Source organism: Ranitomeya variabilis, chromosome 3, assembly GCF_051348905.1.
Source record: "Ranitomeya variabilis isolate aRanVar5 chromosome 3, aRanVar5.hap1, whole genome shotgun sequence".
Classification (NCBI taxonomy): Eukaryota; Metazoa; Chordata; class Amphibia; order Anura; family Dendrobatidae; genus Ranitomeya; species Ranitomeya variabilis.
The window spans coordinates 24662700-24688308 of NC_135234.1; positions in this window are offsets into that span (position 1 = coordinate 24662700).

A 25609-nucleotide genomic window follows, 5' to 3' on the forward strand; every position below is an offset into this window, starting at 1 on the left:
TGCAAGCGAATTTTCTGTTAGATAGAGAAAGATAGGTTTAGGGAGTCTGGAGGAATTGGGACTAGTTGTAATATCAGCCCTTTTCAGGGTAGGTTACAGCAGTTCATAGCACTGTTTGCCAGGCAGGTCTGAGCCAGTGCTGTGCAAGTGTTAGTCACAGCATTTGGTGTAATCTAGCTCAGCCAATCATTTTGGGCTAGTAGCATTGTGTCATACCGGCCTTCTCTGACGCTGCGGCCCCTTCCTCCGTCAGCTCCTCCCGCTGCGTTCCTGTCCACCGCTCTGGGCATCGTGCCGGTTCCTCGGTTCCTCTTCCTGCTGCTCAGGGATTTCAGCATGGTGTTCGTCCTTCCTCCGTCCAGCGTCTGCTCTGCACATGCGCCTTAGGTCACGGGCGCGCGATTCCTCCTCTTCTTAACCCCTTCCGCGTCCTCACTGCTCCGGGCCCTCCAATCAGGTAACTTCTTGGGCTATATCTGGCGTCTCCTCCATAATGGAGGCGTCTGATTATTGTGTGCGTTCTGTGCTCAGTTTAGGCCTTGTCAGTTCTGACTCCTTGTTCGCTTTTTCCTAGTTTCCACTCACAGGCTATTTTCCTGTACTACCCTCCAGTCCCCTTCCCTTTCCTAGCCCTATCTCCTGTGTCCCGTTCTTTGCCTCCCGTTTCCTTTCCTTTCAGTCCTGGTTGTTTTTCCCTCTCCTCTCTCCCGTTCTCCCGCTCCAGTCTCTTCCAGAGCCGTCCCTCTTGGTGCCTGCAGTTGCAGTATTTGACCCCCTCGGGCCTGCTCCCAACTATCCCTGTATAGGGGTTGTCCATCCCAGGCACGCTCGTTTGTGGGTGCGTCAGTATCGTGACCCAGAGGGTCCACTCTCTCTTCGTGCGTCTCTGACGTCACAGTATAATCAGGCGATGGACCCCGCTGGTGCCTCTGCAGCAACCCAGAAAGAGTTATTGTTTTTACGGGAGAATCAGACCCGGATCATGTCTGTTATGAAGTCCATGGACTCCTGGTTAACTGCACTTCAGACTTCCGATCCTGGCAACGCTCCTCTGCAGGAGCTCGCACAGCAGCGAGATACGCAGTCTCACATTCTGTCCTATATGGCGTCCGTTGATGACCGTCTACACTCTCTTCAGTCTGCGTCCGCTGCTTCAGTCTCCCTTCGTGATCCAGTACCTCTTCCTCCCCCTCGTTTGGGAAAGCCCCCTAGATATAGCAGAGACCCCAAATTGTGTTGGGGTTTTTTGAATCAGTGCCGTTTACACTTCGAGCTCCTTCCCCAGCAATACCCATCTGATCGTACTAAGGTGGCTTTCATTGTATCTCATCTTGAGGGAGAGTGTTGTGAATTCCGTTCTCGGACTCCCTCCTGTGGTCATGAATGGTACTTTGGTTAGTTCTGCTCTTGGACTCCCTCTGGTGGCTTCGAGCGGAACTGCTGGTCACTGAGGTTGGCTTTATCAGCTGCCCTCGTTTATTGCTATGCTGGCTTCCCTATTTAACTCCACTCAGATCGTTACTTCATGCCAGCTGTCAATGTCTCAGTATTGGCTCAGATCTCTCTTGGACTTCTCTGAGGACCTGTCTACTCCAGCAGAAGCTAAGTCTTTGCTAGTTCATTTGTTGTTACTGCTTCTTGATTATATTTCTTAGTACTGCTAAATCCTAGTCCAGCTTGCTATCATGATATTCCCTTGCTAGCTGGAAGCTCTGGGGGTGCAGAGTGGCACCTCCACACCGTGAGTCGGTGTGGGGTGTCTTTTTGCTTACTCTGCGTGGCCTTTTGTAGTTTTTTGTGCTGACCGCATAGTTCCCTTTTCTTTCCTCTGACTATCTAGTTAAGTCTGGCCTCCTTTGCTTAAACCTGTTTCATTCCTGTGTTGGTGACTTTCCTCTTAACTCACAGTCAATATATGTGGGGGGCTGCCTTTACCTTTGGGGAATTTCTCTGAGGCAAAGTAAGGCTTCTATTTCTATCTTTAGGGGTAGTTAGCTCTTAGGCTGTGAAGAGGCGTCTAGTGAGAGTTAGATACGCTCCACGGCTATTTCTAGTGTGTGTGATAGGAGTAGGGTTTGCGGTCAGCAGAGTTCCCACTTCCCCAGAGCTAGTCCCGTTTTTGAGTTTACTCATCAGGTCATTCCAGGTGCTCCTAACCACCAGGTCCATAACAGGAGAGGCTCTGTCTTGGGTAAACCCTTTGTGGGAGCGGGATGACCCGGTAGTTGACAGCATACAGATATTTTTGGACACATTCCGTAGGGTCTTTGATGAGCCTGGACGGGTAGCGTCAACCACCAAGTCTCTCTTTAACCTTCAACAGGGAAACCTTACTGTTGGACAATATGCAATTCGCTTTCGGACACATTCCTCTGAGCTCGGGAGGAATAATGAGGCATTGGTAGGGGCTTTTTGGAGAGGGCTTTCGTCCAAGATTAAGGATGAGCTCGCTGGTCGGGATACCCCTACTACCTTAGAGGATCTCATATCCCTCGCCACGCGTATAGATTTACGTTTCCAGGAACGCTCTCGGGAATTAGTCAGGGAGAGGAGGTCCTTCAGGACTAATTTGGTACCTGGTCCTTCTTCGTTCAAGTCTCCCGCTACTCCCGTTCCTGAACCTATGCAGGTGGATCGAGTTAAGTTATTTGAGCAGCGGCGTAGAGAGAGGTTAGCACAGGGTTTGTGTCTCTACTGCGGAGGGGTTAATCATTTTCTGCGTTCCAGTCCAGAGAGGCCGGGAAACTCCTCCACCTAGCCCAGGTAAGAGAGGCTTTCCTAGGTGACCCAGATTCCTCTCTACCCCTAACTATCTCAGCTTTGATTTTTCTAGGTCTTGAGCGTAGATCTGTGGAGACGTATGTGGACTCGGGTGCGGCTGGTAATTTCATTCGAGAGGAGGAGGTGAACAAGTTTCAGATACCAGTGGTTTCCCTTGAGAGTCCGCGTGTAATTTCTGCAGTAGACGGCAGACTCTTACCAGATCCCATTACCATGGTTACTCTCGAGTTGGAGATGCAGATTGGAGCTCTACACCGGGAGAGGATTGCATTTTATGTTTTGCCCAATTTATCTCATGCTCTGCTCGTGGGTCTGCCCTGGCTCAGGTCGCATGAGCCAGTTCTTGATTGGCACTCAGGAGAAATACTCCGCTGGGGTCATGGATGTCATGAACGTTGCCTGCAGTCCGTCTCTCGTCCAGGTCTTCCTCAAGCGGCCGTCAATCTTCCTAGTCTTCCTTCGGCCTATCACTCGTTTGCCGATGTCTTTGATAAGAAGGAGGCGGAGTCTCTTCCTCCACATCGAACCTATGACTGCCCTATCGAGCTAATTCCTGGAGCTACCCTTCCCAAGGGCAGAACCTATCCTTTATCTCCGGCAGAGACCTTAGCTATGTCTGAGTACATCCGAGAGAATTTAGCCAAGGGTTTCATCCGGAAGTCCTCTTCTCCGGCTGGAGCCGGTTTTTTCTTCGTCCGGAAGAAAGATGGATCCCTTCGGCCTTGTATTGACTACCGAGGTTTGAACGCCATCACGGTCAAAAATAGATATCCTCTACCGCTGATTCCGGAACTCTTCGACCGACTGAGAGGAGCCCGAATCTTCTCCAAACTAGATTTGAGAGGGGCCTATAATTTGGTTCGAATACGCGCTGGAGACGAGTGGAAGACCGCCTTTAACACTCGGGATGGTCATTACGAATACCTGGTCATGCCCTTTGGTCTCTGTAATGCTCCAGCAGTCTTCCAGGAGTTCGTAAATGAGATCTTCCGTGACCTGTTGTATTCTTGCGTGGTAGTATACCTAGATGACATCCTTATTTTTTCACCCGATCTATCCTCCCACAGGAGGAGTGTCCATCTGGTCCTACAACGACTCCGGGAGAATCGTGTTTATGCCAAAATCGAGAAGTGTTTGTTTGAACAAACTTCCTTGCCCTTCTTGGGGTATATTATTTCTGACGTGGGGTTGAAGATGGATCCTGAGAAATTGTCTGCCATACTCAAGTGGCCCCGTCCTATTGCTGTTAAAGCCATCCAACGATTTTTGGGCTTCGCAAATTATTATTGGTGGCCGTCTCTTCGACAGGATACTTCGGATTTTGTAGCCTCCTGCATGACTTGTGCTAGAAACAAAGTACCGAGAGAGTTACCTTCTAGTCTCTTGCATCCATTACCCGTTCCTGAAGCTCCTTGGCAACAAATAGCCATGGATTTCATTACAGATCTGCCTCGTTCCTCTGGGTGCACCACCATCTTTGTAGTGGTAGACCGGTTCTCCAAGATGGCCCATTTCATTTCCTTGCCTGGATTACCCACAGCCCCAGAATTGGCAAGAATCTTCATCCATCAAATCTTCAGATTACATGGACTTCCTCAGCGAATCGTGTCAGATCGGGGGGTCCAATTTACTTCCAAATTCTGGAGAGCTCACTGTAAGCTCTTAGGCATATCTCTGGATTTTTCCTCCGCCTATCATCCTCAGACCAATGGGCAAGTAGAACGGATAAATCAAGTTTTGACTTCCTACCTACTCTTCTTCCTTGGGCTGAGTTTGCTCATAACAATCATTCCAGTGAGGCTACTTCCAAATCTCCGTTCTTTGTGGTCTCTGGTCTGAATCCAGGAGTGCCCCTTCCTATGTCTTCTCCTTCCGGTGTTCCTGCTGCGGATGCTCTTTCTTCGGAATTTTCCTAGATTTGGAGGGAGACCAAGGAGGCCCTCGTACAGGCCGCAGCCCAGATGAAGAGACATGCTGACAAGAGGAGGAGGGATCTCCCTCCGTATCATCCTGGTGACAAGTTCTGGCTTTCGACCAAACATATCCGCTTGAAGATCCCTTCTTACAAGTTGGGTCCTCGATGCATCGGTCCCTTCGAGATTTTGGGACGTATTAACAATGTGGCTTATAAATTGGGGTTGCCAGCTTCGCTCCGGGTCCCTAACGCCTTCCATGTCTCGCTCTTGAAACCTCTCATCCTCAATCGATTTTGCCCTGCACCGCTTGACTCCCCTCAGCCTTTTGGCATCGATAATGATTTTGAAGTAAAAGATATTCTGGCTATGAAGAGGGTTAGAGGAAGAGTCTTCTATCTTATTGATTGGAAGGGATATGGTCCTGAGGAGAGGTCTTGGGAACCTAGGGAGAACGTTAACGCTCCACGAATTCTGAAAAGATTCTTGGCCAACCTTGGTAGGGGGAGTCTTAGAAGGGGGGTACTGTCATACCGGCCTTCTCTGATGCTGCGGCCTCTTCCTCCATCAGATCCTCCCGCTGCGTTCTCGTCCACCGCTCTGGGCATCGCGCCGGTTCCTCGGTTCCTCTTCCTGCTGCTCGGGGATTTCATCGTGGTGTTCGTCCTTCCTCCTCCCTCCTTCCAGCGTCTGCTCTGCACATGCGCCTTAGGTCGCGGGCGCGCTATTCCTCCTCTTCTTAACCCCTTCCGTGTCCTCTGCTCCGGGCCCTCCAATCAGGTAACTTCTTGGGCTATATCTGGCGTCTCCTCCATAATGGAGGCGCCTGATTATTGTGTGCGTTCTGTGCTCAGTTTAGGCCTTGTCAGTTCTGACTCCTTGTTCGCTTTTTCCTAGTTTCCACTCACAGGCTATTTTCCTGTACTACCCTCCAGTCCCCTTCCCTTTCCTAGCCCTATCTCCTGTGTCCCGTTCTTTGCCTCCCGTTTCCTTTCCTTTCAGTCCTGGTTGTTTTTCCCTCTTCTCTCTCCCGTTCTCCCTCTCCAGTCTCTTCCAGAGCCATCCCTCTTGGTGCCTGCAGTTGCGGTATTTGACCCCCTCGGGCCTGCTCCCAACTATCCCTGTATAGGGGTTGTCCATCCCGGGCACGCTCGTTCTTGGGTGCATCAGTACCGTGACCCAGAGGGTCCACTCTCTCTTCGTGCGTCTCTGACATCACACATTGTCTCATAGTCATCTGAGTAGCCCGCCTGTGAAGCTAGCTACACCGCCTGTGTATCTCAATTTTTACTGCATCTAACCTAGTAAATCATTTTGGGGTTTTGGGCTTAGTAGCAGTGTCTGCACGTCAGCAGAGTAGCCCGCCTGTGAAACTAACTATACCGCCTGTGTATCTCTATTTTCACTGCATCTAATCCAGTTAATAGTTTTGGACCTAGGAGCAGTGTCTGCACGTCAGCAGAGTAGCCCGCCTGTAAAACAAACTGTACCGCCTGTGTATCTTAATTTTTACTGCATCTAATCCAGTTAATAGTTTTGGGCCTAGGAGCAGTGTCTGCACGTCAGCAGAGTAGCCCGCCTGTGAAACAAACTATACCGCCTGTGTATCTCAATTTTTACTGCATCTAATCCAGTTAATAGTTTTGGACCTAGGAGCAGTGTCTGCACGTCAGCAGAGTAGCCCGCCTGTAAAACAAACTATACCGCCTGTGTATCTCAATTTTTACTGCATCTAATCCAGTTAATAGTTTTGCGCCTAGGAGCAGTGTCTGCACGTCAGCAGAGCAAGCTACACCGCCTGTTTACCTAACTACTATTTTGTAACAGCATCTAGCCCAGGTAATCCCTTCGGGCCTAGTAGAATTTAGTGCTACTCAGCAGCGTACCCCACCCATGAAGCAAGCTACACCGCCTGTTTACCTAACTACTATTTTGTAACGGCATCTGGCCCAGGAAATCCTTTTGGGCCTAGTAGCAATTTCTGCTACTCAGCAGCGTACCCCACCCATGAAGCAAGCTACACCGCCTGTTTACCTAACTACTATTTTGTAACGGCATCTAGCCCAGGTAATCCCTTCGGGCCTAGTAGAATTTAGTGCTACTCAGCAGCGTACCCCACCCATGAAGCAAGCTACACCGCCTGTTTACCTAACTACTATTTTGTAACGGCATCTGGCCCAGGAAATCCTTTTGGGCCTAGTAGCAATTTCTGCTACTCAGCAGCGTACCCCACCCATGAAGCAAGCTACACCGCCTGTTTACCTAACTACTATTTTGTAACGGCATCTAGCCCAGGAAATCCCTTCAGGCCTAGTAGAATTTAGTGCTACTCAGCAGCGTACCCCACCCATGAAGCAAGCTACACTGCCTGTTTACCTAACTACTATTTTGTAACGGCATCTGGCCCAGGAAATCCTTTTGGGCCTAGTAGCAATTTCTGCTACTCAGCAGAGTACCCCACCCATGAAGCAAGCTACACCGCCTTCTTTCTTTCTCAATCTAACCCCTCGGCTCTGGGGTGTCCACTGTCCCTCCAGCTCTCTCCTTTTCACAGGTGGACTACTGCGTGTTTTCACACTGTGGTGAATCTTTTGGGCCCAGGCATAAGAAGTCGTCGAGGTAATGGATAATATGTGCCGCCTTACAAACGTCCATGACGACACATTCGAGGAAGCAACTAAACGCCTCAAATAGTGAGCAGGGTATGGAGCACTCCATGGGCAAACAGCAATCTATGTAGTATGCTCCTTCACAGAAGCAGCCCAATGGGAGGACACTATTCGGAGGCACAGGTAGTAACCGAAACGCCCCCTCAATGTCTGTCTTGGCCATTAGGGTGCCCCTTACCAACTTCTTGACCCGCCTGATTGCTTCGTCAAAGGAGGTACAGTACATAGTACTGTACTTGGTTCCGCGTCGATGTTGTCGTTTACTGACCTGCCCCTTGGATATGACGAATGGTGGATTAGTCTGAATGTATTGGGTTCATTTTTTGGCTCAACTCCCAACGGGGGTACCACTACGTCTTCTAAGGAAAGTGTTCTGAATGGACCCGCCGCCATTGTACCTAAAGATATTTTTTTTTTTTTTTTTGTCACGACGTCTGGGTGTTGGTAGAGTGAGTTTAGATTTTTACTCCAGCCTTTCTTAACTTTAGAAGGGCGTGACATGCCTATATCTGTGTCTCCTCCTCCTTTTACTCCTCCACCTCTTTTCTTTTCGCATGACTATATGTAGTTGTGACTTTTCCATGTGTGTGCTGTGTCTTCTGAGCAGTTTGTGAGCTTTTGGACACCTTTTAAGGTGTTTTCTATGTGTTTTCCATGTGTTTGTGTTTGCCTGCCATTGGATTCAATGGGGTTCGACGGTGTTGGTCGAACGTTCGACGAACAGTTCGTCGAACACGTCCCTGTTCGACGAACTGAACCGAATCAAACACTAGGGAGGTGGCTCATCTCTAGTGCTTAATGCTCTCCTCCAAGGGGGTCATTACGCTGCATAAATATAAAATTATTTGTAAAACATGTCCCGGTACATTTCACTTTTGCAATTTAGACTTTATAATTTATAAATGCCTAATGTGTGATATTTTATTAAAGTTTCTCAAAATGCAACAGTAATTTATTTTGCATACTTACGGTACATAGCACCATTAATTCAACTTCGCTTTACATGCATCACTATTAGTGATGAGCGAGCACTAAAATGCTCAGGTACTACTCATTACTCGGGTCCTCGACTCGAGTAACGAGTATGATGGAAGTCAATGGGAAACGTTTTCCGCTGGCCCCCCACCCCCGGAGGTCTGGATGGGGTCTAAAAATTGCTGAAAATGATGGAAACAGTGCTGAAATGGCATGGGAACAGCATGAGGAAGGATAACGACTTATATGTAACGCAAAATAAATAAGAGGAAAAATAAAATTTCTCCACACCTTGGGCTATGTTCACACGCAGTGTTTTTGCAGCGTTTTTGCATGTTTTCATTGCTTTCAATGGTGAGAAAAACATTCACCAGGAAAAGTAATTTTATCATTTTAATACCTTATCTGGCCATGTGTTGTGTGAGACATGATCAGACACATTGAAAGTCTTTTTATTCGCAGGGCCATCAGCCCACCATCACTATTTGTAGAGGGCCATCAGGCGATCCTTTCTATTGTTAGAGGGCCAGCAGGCAACTTGTGGACAGATGTGACCAAGATAGAGTTTTTTGGTAAAGCACATCATTCTACTACTTAGTGTATATGGAATGAGGCCTACAAATAATAATCTTTATTTTTATATAGCGCTAACATATTCCGCAGCGCTTTACAGGTTGCACACATTATCATCGCTGTCCCCGATGGGGCTCACAATCTAAATTCCCTATCAGTATGTCTTTGGAATGTGGGAGGAAACCGGAGTACCCGGAGGAAACCCACGCAAACACAGAGAGAACATACAAACTCTTTGCAGATATTGTCCTTAGTGGGGCTTGAACCCAGGACTCCAGCGCTGCAAGGCTGCTGTGCTAACCACTGTGCCACCGTGCTAAAACAACACAGTATTTACTGTCAATTATGGTGGAGGTTCAAAGATATTTTGGGTTTTTTTTGCTACCTGTGGCCCTGGCACCTTCAAATATGAAGAACCCCAAAGGATTTTGGGTCACAATGTAGTTCCCATAGTCAGAAAGCTGGGTTTGCATCGTAGTAGGTCATGGGTCTTCCAGCAGTACAATGACCCCAAAGATACGTTAGGAACCACCCAGAAATTGATAGAAACAAAGCACTGGAGAGTTCAGAAGTGGTAATTCCAGCTCCAGTACCGGAAAATTTGCCACCACTACCTGTTACATACAGAGGCTACAAAGAGGGTGCAAAGAACCTGTGAATAGACACATTAAATAATTACATTTTTCCTGTTTTAACAACCACAGGTGGATAAACCACACTACAACCGAGTATAATCCTCAGTATAATATTTTATTAAAGAACAATTAAAACTAGACATGTAATACACATAAAATGAGAAAAACTGGATACCAATAAACAGGACACAAAGAGTGATCGGCACATAAAGCATATAGCAGCAGAGTAGAAATTCAATGCCCCGAAAGGTGCTAACAATGATATAAACAAGCAGCAATGTCAATATCACAGTGTGGAAACTACAGCGATCAAAACATTCAAACAATGTCTGGTGTCAAAGACATCCAAGTAGTATTAAGTATGTGCAATGGCTAAGCTCAACACAAAGGATTGACATGCTGCTGTATAATAGATAGGGCAACCCGTGTATACAACTCAATACTATTAACCCACATTAGAACATGTGTATAATGCGGGAAGGCAAAAGAACAGGTAAAGGCCCAAAACATAAAGATAAAAAAATAAAGCTAAAGAGGGCATGATATACTCACTGAATGTTATGAAGGCAGAGTGCCGGTACCACGTTGGTCCCTGCCGCCCCAACGCACGTTTCGTAGAGACTTCCTCAGGAGGCGTGCATTGGGGGGAGGGTTTCGACCATTTATACCATGTCCAGCCACTCACAGCGTGGAACTAACCCTAATTAAAAACATACACTCACTGGCCACTTTATTAGGTACACCTGTCCAACTTCTTGTTAACACTTAATTTCTAATCAGCCAATCACATGGCGGCAACTCAGTGCATTTAGGCATGTAGACATGGTCAAGACAATCTCCTGCAGTTCAAACCGAGCATCAGTATGGGGAAGAAAGGTGATTTGAGTGCCTTTGAACGTGGCATGGTTGTTGGTGCCAGAAGGGCTGGTCTGAGTATTTCAGAAACTGCTGATCTACTGGGATTTTCACGCACAACCATCTCTAGGGTTTACAGAGAATGGTCCGAAAAAGAAAAAAAATCCAGTGAGCGGCAGTTCTGTGGGCGGAAATGCCTTGTTGATGCCAGAGGTCAGAGGAGAATGGGCAGACTGGTTCGAGCTGATAGAAAGGCAACAGTGACTCAAATCGCCACCCGTTACAACCAAGGTAGGCCTAAGAGCATCTCTGAACGCACAGTGCGTCGAACTTTGAGGCAGATGGGCTACAGCAGCAGAAGACCACACCGGGTACCACTCCTTTCAGCTAAGAACAGGAAACTGAGGCTACAATTTGTACAAGCTCATCGAAATTGGACAGTAGAAGATTGGAAAAACGTTGCTTGGTCTGATGAGTCTCAATTTCTGCTGCGACATTCGGATGGTAGGGTCAGAATTTGGCGTAAACAACATGAAAGCATGGATCCATCCTGCCTTGTATGGAGCATCTTTGGGATGTGCAGCCGACAAATCTGCGGCAACTGTGTGATGCCATCATGTCAATATGGACCAAAATCTCTGAGGAATGCTTCCAGCACCTTGTTGAATCTATGCCACGAAGAATTGAGGCAGTTCTGAAGGCAAAAGGGGTCCAACCCGTTACTAGCATGGTGTACCTAATAAAGTGGCCGGTGAGTGTATAACAAATGTGCGCAGGCAGCCCATACTGAGGTCTATTAATGTCCGGTAACAGCGGCGCATGCGCAGTCGCCACAGCCACCAAGGGACCATCCAGGAAGCGGCAGTGGAACGCAAGCAAGCCAAGCCGTCATGGAGACGGCTCTGCGTGCCGCGCGTCGGGAGCTGCCCACCAGATGATCCGGCGCCATGGAAACGGCACATGCGCACACCGGACACTAAGGAATCTGAGAAGGAAAAGAAAACAAACACAAGAGTGAATGCACCGTGGGTATAAGGAAATAGTGGCGCTACATAGGTATAAAGATAACTGCATGCATATAAAGCTAAGGCACAAGGATAAGTGATGTGGCAAACGCCACCTAACTAAAGCGCTGTGTGGGGTAAAACATATGACTATATTCATAAAATTAAATAATACAGGCGAAACATAGAGTGCCATGAAAAAACATAAATAACAGCCTCATAATTCTAACAATCCGACTGTGATGTAAATACGTGAATAATATGCATAACAAAAACAGTAATTGCGATAGTGAGACGCATGAGCTGTGAATAACATTGTTAAAATATAAAAATGCAAGAAAAGATGACCATATGCATATAAAATTGATATGCATAACTGGATAATATCTACAGGAGCATACCACCTAAAGTGCTGTGCAATAATATGGATACAGATATAAACATTAGTGCAAGACGATAAATGGTGCAAAAATGGCCAATATGGAGGAAAAAACCTCATAATCAACCGGTACAACAGTAATGAGATAAAACATATAAAAAACACATTAAACGTGGTTGGTGTTTCCGATTGAGGAGTGACAGAATTCCTTCGATAAAGATCTCGCAAATCTTCATAGACAGTAATATAAATTCAGTATGCAGGGCAGAATACACACAGAATACACTGAAATGTAGAGAAAAGAACATGAATAAAAAATACATAAACATGGCTATTGCTAAAAAACATTAATAAAATGGATGAACAACCCCCACCCCCTAAAAAACGTGAATGATGTCACTATAGATATGAACCGAAACCGAAGCCCTCATTAAGGCCACCCGGGGTAACAGTTTTAAGACGGTATATCCAACGGCTTTCAACCCGGTCCAACATTCTAAATAGATCACCGCCTCGAGGCCCGAGAGATACTTGGTCAATAGCCTTAATTTTAAGCTTAGTGGGATTGCACTCATGGTACAGGAAAAAATGACGAGGTAAAGTTTTTAATAAGCTAAGGTCTTTAGATGTTTTTGCTTTCTCTATGTCACGGACATGTTCTCTTGTCCTAATCTTTAACTCGCGAGTGGTCATCCCTATATAAACTTTGTTACATGGACATTGTGCGTGGTAAATTACCCCTTTCGAGGCACATGTAAGTCTATGGCGAATTTTGAATACGCGGCCATCTTGGGGGTTGGAGAAATCTTTACTCTTCACATGATTCTGGCACCCTTTACAAAACGTGCATGGAAAGAAACCCTGTATAGAGTCACTAACATTTTTGTTTTTTCCATCTTTAGGAGAATAGTGGCTATGGACTAACAAGTCACGAAGATTATCGGACCTCTTAGCCGTAATTGTTGGTCTATCAGGTAAAAGAGATTTGAGGATTGGATCAGAACGTAAAATTCCCCAATGTTTGGTAACAATTCCAACAAGATCATTCCACTGGCTGTTAAATGGGGTAATGAGTCTCACCTGCATATCTTCTTTATTCTTCCTTGAAGTTTGGTAGAGAAGATCATTGCGTGATATTGAACATGCCCTCTTATAGCCCCTGCGTATTTGTCGATGGCTATACCCGCGTTCTCTAAAGCGGCAATACAAATCCCGAGATTGTTTTTCAAATTTATCTTGACTTGAACAAATGCGTTTTACACGTAAAAACTGTCCAATTGGGATGCCGTTTATGGTTGACTGACGATGTGATGAGCTTGCATGTAATAACGTGTTGGTAGCAGTTGGTTTACGAAATACAGTAGTCTCAATTACCCCCTGAGGCGAGACACTGACATCCAAATCCAAAAAATTGACCTGTCGACCATATGAAAAGGTAAGTTTTCTTACATCTGTTATATGTTTTTAATTAGGGTTAGTTCCACGCTGTGAGTGGCTGGACATGGTATAAATGGTCGAAACCCTCCCCCCAATGCACGCCTCCTGAGGAAGTCTCTACGAAACGTGCGTTGGGGCGGCAGGGACCAACGTGGTACCGGCACTCTGCCTTCATAACATTCAGTGAGTATATCATGCCCTCTTTAGCTTTATTTTTTTATCTTTATGTTTTGGGCCTTTACCTGTTCTTTTGCCTTCCCACATTATACACATGTTCTAATGTGGGTTAATAGTATTGAGTTGTATACACGGGTTGCCCTATCTATTATACAGCAGCATGTCAATCCTTTGTGTTGAGCTTAGCCATTGCACATACTTAATACTACTTGGATGTCTTTGACACCAGACATTGTTTGAATGTTTTGATCGCTGTAGTTTCCACACTGTGATATTGACATTGCTGCTTGTTTATATCATTGTTAGCACCTTTCGGGGCATTGAATTTCTACTCTGCTGCTATATGCTTTATGTGCCGATCACTCTTTGTGTCCTGTTTATTGGTATCCAGTTTTTCTCATTTTATGTGTATTACATGTCTACTTTTAATTGTTCTTTAATAAAATATTATATTGAGGATTATACTCGGTTGTAGTGTGGTTTATCCACCTGTGGTTGTTAATATTCTTAGAGTTTTGTGTCCTTCAACACATTTCTGGGCATTTGTTTGTTTTTGATACTAATTTGTACTGTTTTTTGAACAGAGTACTCAAGTGTCCGGTTCATGATCACTATGGATCATAAAGCCAGGGAAAAGTCCTGGCAAGACCGTCTGGGTGACGTTTTTAAATTGAGAACTACTGGTGCCACTAATGATGTCTCAAGTAATTTTAAAGATTCTACTAAGAAGTACCGAAACCTAATTCATAAAAAAATACGGATATGGTGGACAAGGGCCTCATTACAAAATTACCATAAACGTAATATCATTCCTAGGGGTTTACGTGTCCAGTTATATCCAACTTTTGAACTTGGTGATGCTGCTCTTAATAATAGGTGGGAAGAAACTGCAATGGCTTGCTCTTTGAAATTCATAGAAATTATTAATGATAAAAATACGGCATTGTTGAGTGAACTTGATTCACAAATTAATGCTATGCAAGCACAAATGATGTTAGATTTTTCTAAAGAACAGATGGACCAATTCTTTTTGGACATAGACAAGGATATGGAGAGGTGGGAGAAAGATGTTTGTGACACTAAATCAAAAAAATTTGAAAGGGATCTCAATGACTATGAGACAGGAAGGATATTCAAATGGCAATTTCGTAAAGAAAAGAGAGACATTTTATCGAGAAGTTCGTCTACCACATCTATCTCATCCCAATCCAGTCAACTGTCTACACATGATATGGATAGAATACGGTCTCCCAATATGAAAACCAGGTTTGGTGGCAAATGGAACAATCATGGCCCTCCAAGACAGCAAAGAAAACAAGGTCCAAAAAATGACCAGCCTAAGGTAATCAATTTGTCTAATCATACATTGACTCCCAAGCAGGAAGAGCTTTTACAACGAGGTCTAACCTTTTCTCCCGCGAAATCCTTAGATCCATTTACGGCGGTAAAGGATATCCACCTCTTTGCCCGTAAACTCATTTTGAAGAGATATCATGAAAGATCCACTAATAACCTTCAATCTGAAGTAACTGAGGATCAACAAGTATTGGCAGTCCTTGAATCCCTTTTGGAGGAGCAAAATCCTAGTCCGGTGAGTAATTTTCCTACTCACCTTTTCAACAAATCCAAAAAGTTTCCCCCTCTCAGCACATGTCCCGCAGTGGATGTTTTTGTAAAAATGGTCTCCAATGACATAGAACAACTTTGCTCTAACAAGTATTTTTGCAAGAATCGTAGTGATTTTGAAATCATCAATGAGATTCAGAAGTGGACAAATGTGACCATCAAACAGGCCGATAAAGGGGGCAATGTGGTAATATGGCCCAATTGTCAATATGAAAAACAGGCCCAAAAATTATTGGCTGACAAAGCGTGCTATAAAAAATTACACTATAACCCCCTCAATGAATTCAAACAAGACCTTGAAATCATTATTACACATGCATTTGAAATAGGAATTGTTCCAAAGAAATTGCTGGATACAGTGGTCCTTATGAAACCCAGGATGTCTACCCTGTATCTTATTCCTAAGATTCACAAAGATCCCATCAACCCTCCAGGGAGACCAATTGTCTCAGGCAACGAGGGAATCTGTGAATTGGCCTGTAAAATTGTTGATTTCTATCTTAAGCCGCTTGTCCATACATTACCATCCTTCATACATGACACTACAGCGGCCTTACGCTGTTTTGATGACCTCTCAATTCAACAGAACATGATTCTTGTAACGGCGGATATAGAGAGCTTATATACGTCTATCAGGCATCGAGATGGGCTCAGGGCGGTCTCCTGGTTCCTTGAGGCTGGAGATGTTGAGAAACCTATGGCAGATTTTATCTTACAACTGCTTCAATTTATACTCACCCACAATTGTTTTATGTTTGCAGATCAGACATATCTCCAGCTTCAGGGGACCGCCATGGGGGCCGCCTGTGCCCCATCTTATGCTAATTTATTTTTGGGTGCTTGGGAGAGGGACATTTTTCTTTGCAATCCAGTGGTGCCCATTGACAAGGTGCACCACTGGATTCGCTATATTGATGATGTTTTCTTCATTTGGGAGGGTACTGTCGAACATCTTAATGAGTTCATGGATGTGCTTAACACTAATGATCTCAATATTAAACTTACCCTTTCACATGGTCGACAGGTCAATTTTTTGGATTTGGATGTCAGTGTCTCGCCTCAGGGGGTAATTGAGACTACTGTATTTCGTAAACCAACTGCTACCAACACGTTATTACATGCAAGCTCATCACATCGTCAGTCAACCATAAACGGCATCCCAATTGGACAGTTTTTACGTGTAAAACGCATTTGTTCAAGTCAAGATAAATTTGAAAAACAATCTCGGGATCTGTATTGCCGCTTTAGAGAATGCTGGTATAGCCATCGACAAATACGCAGGGGCTATAAGAGGGCATGTTCAATATCACGCAATGATCTTCTCTACCAAACTTCAAGGAAGAATAAAGAAGATATGCAGGTGAGACTCATTACCCCATTTAACAGCCAGTGGAATGATCTTGTTGGAATTGTTACCAAACATTGGGGAATTTTACGTTCTGATCCAATCCTCAAATCTCTTTTACCTGATAGACCAGCAATTACGGCTAAGAGGTCCGATAATCTTCGTGACTTGTTAGTCCATAGCCACTATTCTCCTAAAGATGGAAAAAACAAAAATGTTAGTGACTCTATACAGGGTTTCTTTCCATGCACGTTTTGTAAAGGGTGCCAGAATCATGTGAAGAGTAAAGATTTCTCCAACCCCCAAGATGGCCGCGTATTCAAAATTCGCCATAGACTTACATGTGCCTCGAAAGGGGTAATTTACCACGCACAATGTCCATGTAACAAAGTTTATATAGGGATGACCACTCGCGAGTTAAAGATTAGGACAAGAGAACATGTCCGTGACATAGAGAAAGCAAAAACATCTAAAGACCTTAGCTTATTAAAAACTTTACCTCGTCATTTTTTCCTGTACCATGAGTGCAATCCCACTAAGCTTAAAATTAAGGCTATTGACTAAGTATCTCTCGGGCCTCGAGGCGGTGATCTATTTAGAATGTTGGCCCGGGTTGAAAGCCGTTGGATATACCGTCTTAAAACTGTTACCCCGGGTGGCCTTAATGAGGGCTTCGGTTTCGGTTCATATCTATAGTGACATCATTCACGTTTTTTAGGGGGTGGGGGTTGTTCATCCATTTTATTAATGTTTTTTAGCAATAGCCATGTTTATGTATTTTTTATTCATGTTCTTTTCTCTACATTTCAGCGTATTCTGTGCGTATTCTGCCCTGCATACTGAATTTATATTACTGTCTATGAAGATTTGCGAGATCTTTATCGAAGGAATTCTGTCACTCCTCAATCGGAAACACCAACCACGTTTAATGTGTTTTTTATATGTTTTATCTCATTACTGTTGTACCGGTTGATTATGAGTAGTGATGAGCGAACACTAAAATGTTCGGGTGCTCGTTGTTCGAGTCGAACATCTCCCGATGTTCGAGTGTTCGTTTCGAATAACGAACCCCATTGTAGTCAATGGGAGACTCGAACATTTTTCAGCGGGACCAAAGCTCTGCACAGGGAAGGTCGCCTAAAAACCTGGGAAGCTCAGAAAATGATGGAAACAACACTGGAATGGACAGGAAACAGCAGGGGCAGCATGCATAGTTGCCTCTGAGGCTGCCCAAATGCACCATTACGCCAAATTATGGCCAACAGCTTTGTGGTGACAGAGTGACCCACTTTGATGAGGTAGCAGGTGAAACACACCGAAATTGAGCCTGACACAGCATGGCAGCTATGGGCACGGCATGCGGAGGCAGCATCAGGCCGGAGAGCGGCACAGTGACGGACCCTTGAGGAGGCGGCAGCAGCATCATTCCTTACACATTGAGGCCACAGAGTGGCACAATTACATAGTTTGGAGGTAGCGAAGACCCAGCATGTGGAGGCGTCAGCACGGAGAGTGGCACGGTGACGGACCCTTGAGGAGGCGGCAGCAGCATCATTCCTTAATCCTTACACATTGAGGCCACAGAGTGGCACAATTACATAGTTTGGAGGTAGCGAAGACCCAGCATGTGGAGGCGTCAGCACGGAGAGTGGCACGGTGACGGACCCTTGAGGAGGCGGCAGCAGCATCATTCCTTTCACATTGAGGCCACAGAGTGGCACATTTACATAGTTTGGAGGTAGCGAAGACCCAGCATGTGGAGGCGTCAGCACGGAGAGTGGCACGGTGACGGACCCTTGAGGAGGCGGCAGCAGCATCATTCCTTACACATTGAGGCCACAGAGTGGCACAATTACATAGTTTGGAGGTAGCGAAGACCCAGCATGTGGAGGCGTCAGCAGCGTCAGCACGGAGAGTGGCACGGTGACATGACAGACTTCAGTTTGAGCTGCTTTAACACGGTGGCGAGTGGAAATCTGTAGAAATCCATGCTTTATTCATCTTGATAAGCGTCAGCCTGTCAGCGCTGTCAGTTGACAGGCGTGTACGCTTATCGGTGATGATGCCACCAGCTGCACTGAAGACCCGCTCTGACAACACGCTAGCGGCAGGGCAAGCCAGCACCTCCAAGGCGTACAGTGCCAGTTCTGGCCACGTGTCCAGCTTTGAAACCCAGTAGTTGTATGGAGCAGAGTGATCATGCAGGACGTTGGTATGGTCACCTAGGTAGTCCTTCACCATCTTTCTGTAAATCTCGCCTCTACTCTGTCTAGACTGTGGATTGGTGGCATACTCTTGCATGGGTGACATAAAACTGGCAAAGGCCTTGGAGATTGATCCTCTGCCAGCGCTTGACAAGCTGCCTGCTCCCCTCCTCTCCCTCGCTTGTTGGCCCTCAGAACCACGTCCTCTGCCGCTAGCGGTGTCAGATGGGAAGGCTATTTTCAGCTTGTGCACCAGGGCCAGTTGGTATTGATGCAGTCTCATACTCCTTTCCTCTATAGGAATTAGAGTGGAAAAGTTGTGCTTGTACCGGGGGTCCAAGAGGGTGAACACCCAGTAATCGCTGGTGGAAAATATTTTTCTCACGCGAGGGTCACGGGAAAGGCAGCCTAACATGAAGTCAGCCATGTGCGCCAGAGTCCCAACACGTAAGAATTCCCCCTCCGCAACAGGCCGACTCTCCATTTCCTCCTCCTCCTCCTCCTCCAACTCCTCCTCCTCAGCCCAAACACGCTGAACTGAGAAGAGGGAATGGGTACCGTCTTCAGTCTCGCCCACAGTCTCCTCCTCTTCATCCTCATCTTCCTCCTCCCCCTCCTCAGTTACACTCTGAGAAACAGACTGGCTGGTGTTCTGGCTCTCAGTCAACTCTTCTTCCCCCATCTCCTGTGACAATCGATGCGCCTCAGACTTCATGCTGAGCAATGATTTTTTCAGCAGACAAAGCAGCGGGATGGTGACGCTGATTATGGCGTCATCCCCGCTGACCATCAGTGTTGACTCGTCAAAGTGGCTTAACACCTTACATATATCAGACATCCACGTCCACTCCTCATTGTAGATTTGAGGAAGCTGACTAACTTGACTACCGGTTCTGGTGGAAGTGGTCATCTGACAGTCTACAATGGCTCTGCGCTGCTGGTAAACCCTGTTTAACATGTGTAGGGTGGAATTCCATCTCGTTGGCACGTCGCACAACAGTCGGTGAGCTGGCAGTTGTAAGCGCCGTTGCACTGCCCTCAGGGTGGCAGCATCAGTGGTGGATTTGCGGAAATGGGCACAGATGCGTCTCACCTTGGTGAGCAAATCTGACAGATTGGGGTAGGTCTTGAGGAACCGCTGAACCACCAGATTGAACACGTGGGCAAGGCATGGAACGTGTGTGAGTCTGCCCAGTTGCAGAGCCGCCACCAGATTACGCCCGTTGTCACACACGACCATGCCTGCTTTCAGGTTCAGCGGCGCCAGCCAAAGATCCGTCTGAGCCGTCATGCCCTGTAACAGCTCCTGGGCAGTGTGCCTCTTGTCACCTAAGCTCAGCAGTTTTAGCACCGCCTGCTGGCGCTTGCCCACTGCGGTCCTGCTGCGACTGCAGCTGCCGACTGAAGGTGGCGTGTCCACGGATGGAAATTTACAAGTGGTGTTTGTGGAGGAGGAGGAGGAGGAGGAGGGGGGAGAAGTATAGTAATCCTGGGAAACAGTCACCGAGGTAGGCCCCGCAATCCTGGGTGTGGGCAACACATGAGCTGACCCCGGTTCAGACTCTGTCCAAATTAATCCAATGTGCCGTCAGGGAGATATAGTGTCCCTGCCCCCCAGCACTGGTCCACGTGTCCGTGGTTAAGTGGACCTTTTCTGTAACCGCGTTGGTCAGGGCACGGTTGATGTTCTGAGACACGTGCTGGTGTAGTGCTGGGACGGCACATCGAGAAAAATAGTGGCGGCTTGGGACGGAGTAGCGAGGGGCAGCCACCGCCATCAGGTTGCGGAATGCCTCCGTCTCCACCAGCCTGTAGGGCAGCATCTCCAAACTCAGGAGTTTGGAGACGTGGACATTTAAGGCCTGTGCATGTGGGTGGGTGGAGGCATATTTGCGCTTGCGCTCAAATGTTTCATGCAAAGACAGCTGAACACTGCGCTGGGACACATTGGTGGATTGTGGGGGGGATGGTGAAGGTGCAGGGGTGGTTGCATGGCGGGAGTCGCTGGTGCCGGGCTCCTGGGCTGGGGAGTTACTGGCAGAGCCAGCATGTGACACAGGGGAAGGAGCAGCGGTGCGACCAGAAGGAGGTGAACGGCCTTGATTCCAATGAGTTGGGTGTTTAGCACTCATATGCCTGCGCATGCTGGTAGTGCTTAGGTTGCTAGTGGTGGCTCCCCTACTGAGCTTGGTGTGGCACAGGTTGCACAACACAGTCCGTCGGTCCTCCTCACTTTCTTTAAAGAAGCTCCAGACTTTAGAACACCGAGGCCTCGACCAAACTGGTTCACTTGTTGAACCTCTGTCTGATGAAATTACTCTGGCCCTGCCTCTCCCTCTGGTCGCACGTCTACCTCTTGCAACGTTTTCTGATGTTACACTTGCCTCCCCCTCCGAAGCACTCTCTTGACTAGGCCTAACAACCCAGCTGGGGTCAGTCACCTCATCATCCACCGGCTCCTCCTCCTCCCATTCATCAGCCTGCTCCCCCCTGGGAATTACTGCACTGACAAGCACCTCACTGTCTGACACCCGTGTCTCATCCTCAGACACCTCTCCACAGACTATTTGTAAATCCCCACTTTCATCACCCACAGACTGGGAAAGCTCTCTATTTTGGGCATCGGGACAGACCCACTGGTCAGGTTGCTGCTCAGCAGTGCTTTGTGAATCTAGGAAGGGTTGGGAAAACAGTTCCTGGGAGTATGCAGGATTTGAATCACTAATTTCCAAGGAGGGGCCAGGCTGGGCGGGAGGAGGTTGAGCTGAAAGATCCTGAGGTCCACTCCCTTGGCTAGCGTTGGTGGACTGCGTGGAAGACTGGGCGGTGGATAAACTACTGGATGCATTATCCGCTATCCAGTTGATCACCTGTTCGCACTGCTGGGGATCCAATAGGGGTGTGCCACGTGACACTGTAAATTGGGACAGGAAGCTAGAAAAGGGTACTCTGCGGCGTTCCAGTGCTCCATCAGAAGCAGGTACTGTGTCACCCTGCCCAGGACTACGGCCTCTGCCTGCAACCTCACTTTGACGCCCACGACCACGTCCTCGTCCTCGTCCCTTACCCCTGGGGTTCACCATTGTAAAGGTTATGCTAGAAAAGCTAGTTATGAAGGTGAAATACACTCTATTTGTCCAAACAGAGGATATATTGCGTGTTGCAAAAAGGACTATTCGGTAAAGAGCGTATTTTATGCAACCAAACCTTGGTTTACAGCAAACTGATGTGTATCAGTAACAGATATAAAACTGTGTTTTATATTTGTGGTATTTCTTCAGATCAAATACCCCTTCTTTATGTAACTATTAGATATGGCGTGCACAAAACTGGCCACAGGCCTAGTCACTAAATACAGAGCGTATTTTTGAACCACAAAACTTGGGTACCAGTAACAGATATAAAACTGTGTTTATATTTGTGGTATTTCTTCACATCAAATACCCTTTATTTCTTTAACTATTAGATATGGCGTGCTATAAAAATGCAATTTTTATCTAATGCGGTTTTTTGGACACACAAAACCTTGGATTAGAATGTAGGGTATTCTATACTATATATATATACTATATATGTGGCAGAATTGCGTATTCTGTACACTGCGCTTATGTGTACGCTAAACAAATATTTTTGGGCCAGGTGTGGTATATCTGTATCACTCAAAAATGCATTTTTATATCTTATGCGGTTTTATTTTTAGGCCGCAAATATTTCCTTTTTTAATTTATTAATTATTGTTATTAATTAATATTATTATTATTAAATGAGGTGACAGCGTGTGCTGTACCACTCTACGGAGTCTGAGGCACTACAAGTCCCAGACAGCAGCACAAATGAGGTTACAGCGTGTGCTGGAGTCTGAGGCACTACAAGTCCCAGACAGCAGCACAAATGAGGTTACAGCGTGTGCTGGAGTCTGAGGCACTACAAGTCCCAGACAGCAGCACAAATGAGGTTACAGACAGCGTGTGCTGGAGGCTAAATGGAGTCTGAGGAACATCCAGCAGCCGATATTCTAATAGTGCGGCGTTCGCCCAAAATGGCGGACGCCGCACTATAAAGCCCAGCCTAATGCACACACGATCCCTGCCTAATGCCTAATGCCTATAAAGATTGACTTGGAGACTGAGATTGAGACTTGGCACTGAGACAGTGAGTGCGCAGCTAAGATGGCGGCCGCTGCACTCCTGGTCCCAGCTGCCACACAGCTAGCCAGCAAATACAAGAGAGGACTAGTAGTAGTAAACGTAGATTAGCCCTGACAAGGGCTGTTGATTTCTGCACCCTGCCTGCCTGATTAATTCTGGTCTTTGTCCCTGCTCTAGTCCCTATCAATTCCCAGTCCCCCCAGCACGTCTGTCCCTATGCTCTTTCACACTGCAAATGGCTGAAAGCGCCGAACATAATGAAAGCAGTCTATTGGCTGGTCAGGTCACCTGATCTGGCCAGCCACTCACTGCTCTCGTCTTGTACATGTCCCTACGTCATGCTAGTAGCTTAGAAGGCTCACCTAACATGATTGGCTCCTTGAAAAACCGCCAAAAATGAGAAAAACAAAAACGAGATTTCACTCGAGTACCGCGAGATGTTCGGCCGAATACCGAACACCTTCGAACGCCCTAATGTCCGATCGAACACCAGGTTCGAGTGAACACGTTCGCTCATCACTAATTATGAGGTTTTTTCCTCCATATTGGCCATTTTTGCACCATTTATCGTCTTGCACTAATGTTTATATCTGTATCCATATTATTGCACAGCACTTTAGGTGGTATGCTCCTGTAGATATTATCCAGTTATGCATATCAATTTTATATGCATATGGTCATCTTTTCTTGCATTTTTATATTTTAACAATGTTATTCACAGCTCATGCGTCTCACTATCGCAATTACTGTTTTTGTTATGCATATTATTCACGTATTTACATCACAGTCGGATTGTTAGAATTATGAGGCTGTTATTTATGTTTTTTCATGGCACTCTATGTTTCGCCTGTATTATTTAATTTTATGAATATAGTCATATGTTTTACACCACACAGCGCTTTAGTTAGGTGGCGTTTGCCACATCACTTATCCTTGTGCCTTAGCTTTATATGCATGCAGTTATCTTTATACCTATGTAGCGCCACTATTTCCTTATACCCACGGTGCATTCACTCTTGTGTTTGTTTTCTTTTCCTTCTCAGATTCCTTAGTGTCCGGTGTGCGCATGTGCCGTTTCCATGGCGCCGGATCATCTGGTGGGCGGCTCCCGGCGCGCGGCACGCAGAGCCGTCTCCATGACGGCTTGGCTTGCTTGCGTTCCACTGCCGCTTCCTGGATGGTCCCTTGGTGGCTGTGGCGACTGCGCATGCGCCGCTGTTACCGGACATTAATAGACCTCAGTATGGGCTGCCTGCGCACATTTGTTATATGTTTTTAATTAGGGTTAGTTCCACGCTGTGAGTGGCTGGACATGGTATAAATGGTCGAAACCCTCCCCCCAATGCACGCCTCCTGAGGAAGTCTGTACGAAACGTGCGTTGGGGCGGCAGGGACCAACGTGGTACCGGCACTCTGCCTTCATAACATTCAGTGAGTATATCATGCCCTCTTTAGCTTTATTTTTTTATCTTTATGTTTTGGGCCTTTACCTGTTCTTTTGCCTTCCCGCATTATACACATGTTCTAATGTGGGTTAATAGTATTGAGTTGTATACACGGGTTGCCCTATCTATTATACAGCAGCATGTCAATCCTTTGTGTTGAGCTTAGCCATTGCACATACTTAATACTACTTGGATGTCTTTGACACCAGACATTGTTTGAATGTTTTGATCGCTGTAGTTTCCACACTGTGATATTGACATTGCTGCTTGTTTATATCATTGTTAGCACCTTTCGGGGCATTGAATTTCTTCTCTGCTGCTATATGCTTTATGTGCCGATCACTCTTTGTGTCCTGTTTATTGGTATCCAGTTTTTCTCATTTCATGTGTATTACATGTCTACTTTTAATTGTTCTTTAATAAAATATTATATTGAGGATTATACTCGGTTGTAGTGTGGTTTATCCACCTGTGGTTGTTAATATTCTTAGAGTTTTGTGTCCTTCAACACATTTCTGGGCATTTGTTTGTTTTTGATATTTTTCCTGTTTTGATGAATTTCTGAGTACAGATGACTGTAAAAATATGTATCGGTCAATGAGTTCATGGAAGAATAACAGCAACAAGTCTTACAATTTATAAGGCAATAATGCCTGACTAGATGCCTGTCATACGCTATACCTACCGCCACATCTCAAGCTACACGAATTGCAGATAAGAGCGGAATTATTATGACAGAATAAAATCTATTTGAAATAGCCCTGAAAAAAAGCGATTAGTTTAATGTAGGAGCATTAAGGGCTGTTGTTTCAGTAACGCTGCTAGGGAACAAAGTGGAGTGTTTCACTTCTACTCAGCATGATATGGAGGAGACCAGGATCTTCTGTACTTACCGTACAAATTCCCCAGTCCCAGCTGTGAAATCCTGTATGCAGTGTGAAAACTCCCTATGTGACCTGAAAGTCCACAACAAGGCGCTGGATCATATACTGCTACAATACATCAGCTCTTTTAGTTTAATTTTTTTTCCCTCAGCAAGAAGGTAGATCCACAGTAAAACATTAGTGAGGAGTGGGTCTCCTACACTGGTAAAGCGCATGCACTAAGTGCAAGGGATTCCAAAAATTAGAAGGAGGCACTCTAATACTCCTTGGAAGAGATGTAGTGGAATTCCTCAGAAAGCCTTTTTTCCCAATATTAAGAAGCAGGTAACCTAGACTGGTCATGCCCATGCACTAAGTGCAATGGCGTCATCACCGCTCACCACCTTGGTCGAGTCCTCAAAGTTTTGGAGAACCACACAGACATCAGACATCCATGTCCACTCATCAGCTCTAATGTGCAGGCGCTGACCGGAATACCGACATGCATGGTGTAGCCGGTATTCAACTCTTGCCCTCTGCTGCTCACAAAGCATGGCCAACATATGTAACATTGAGTTCC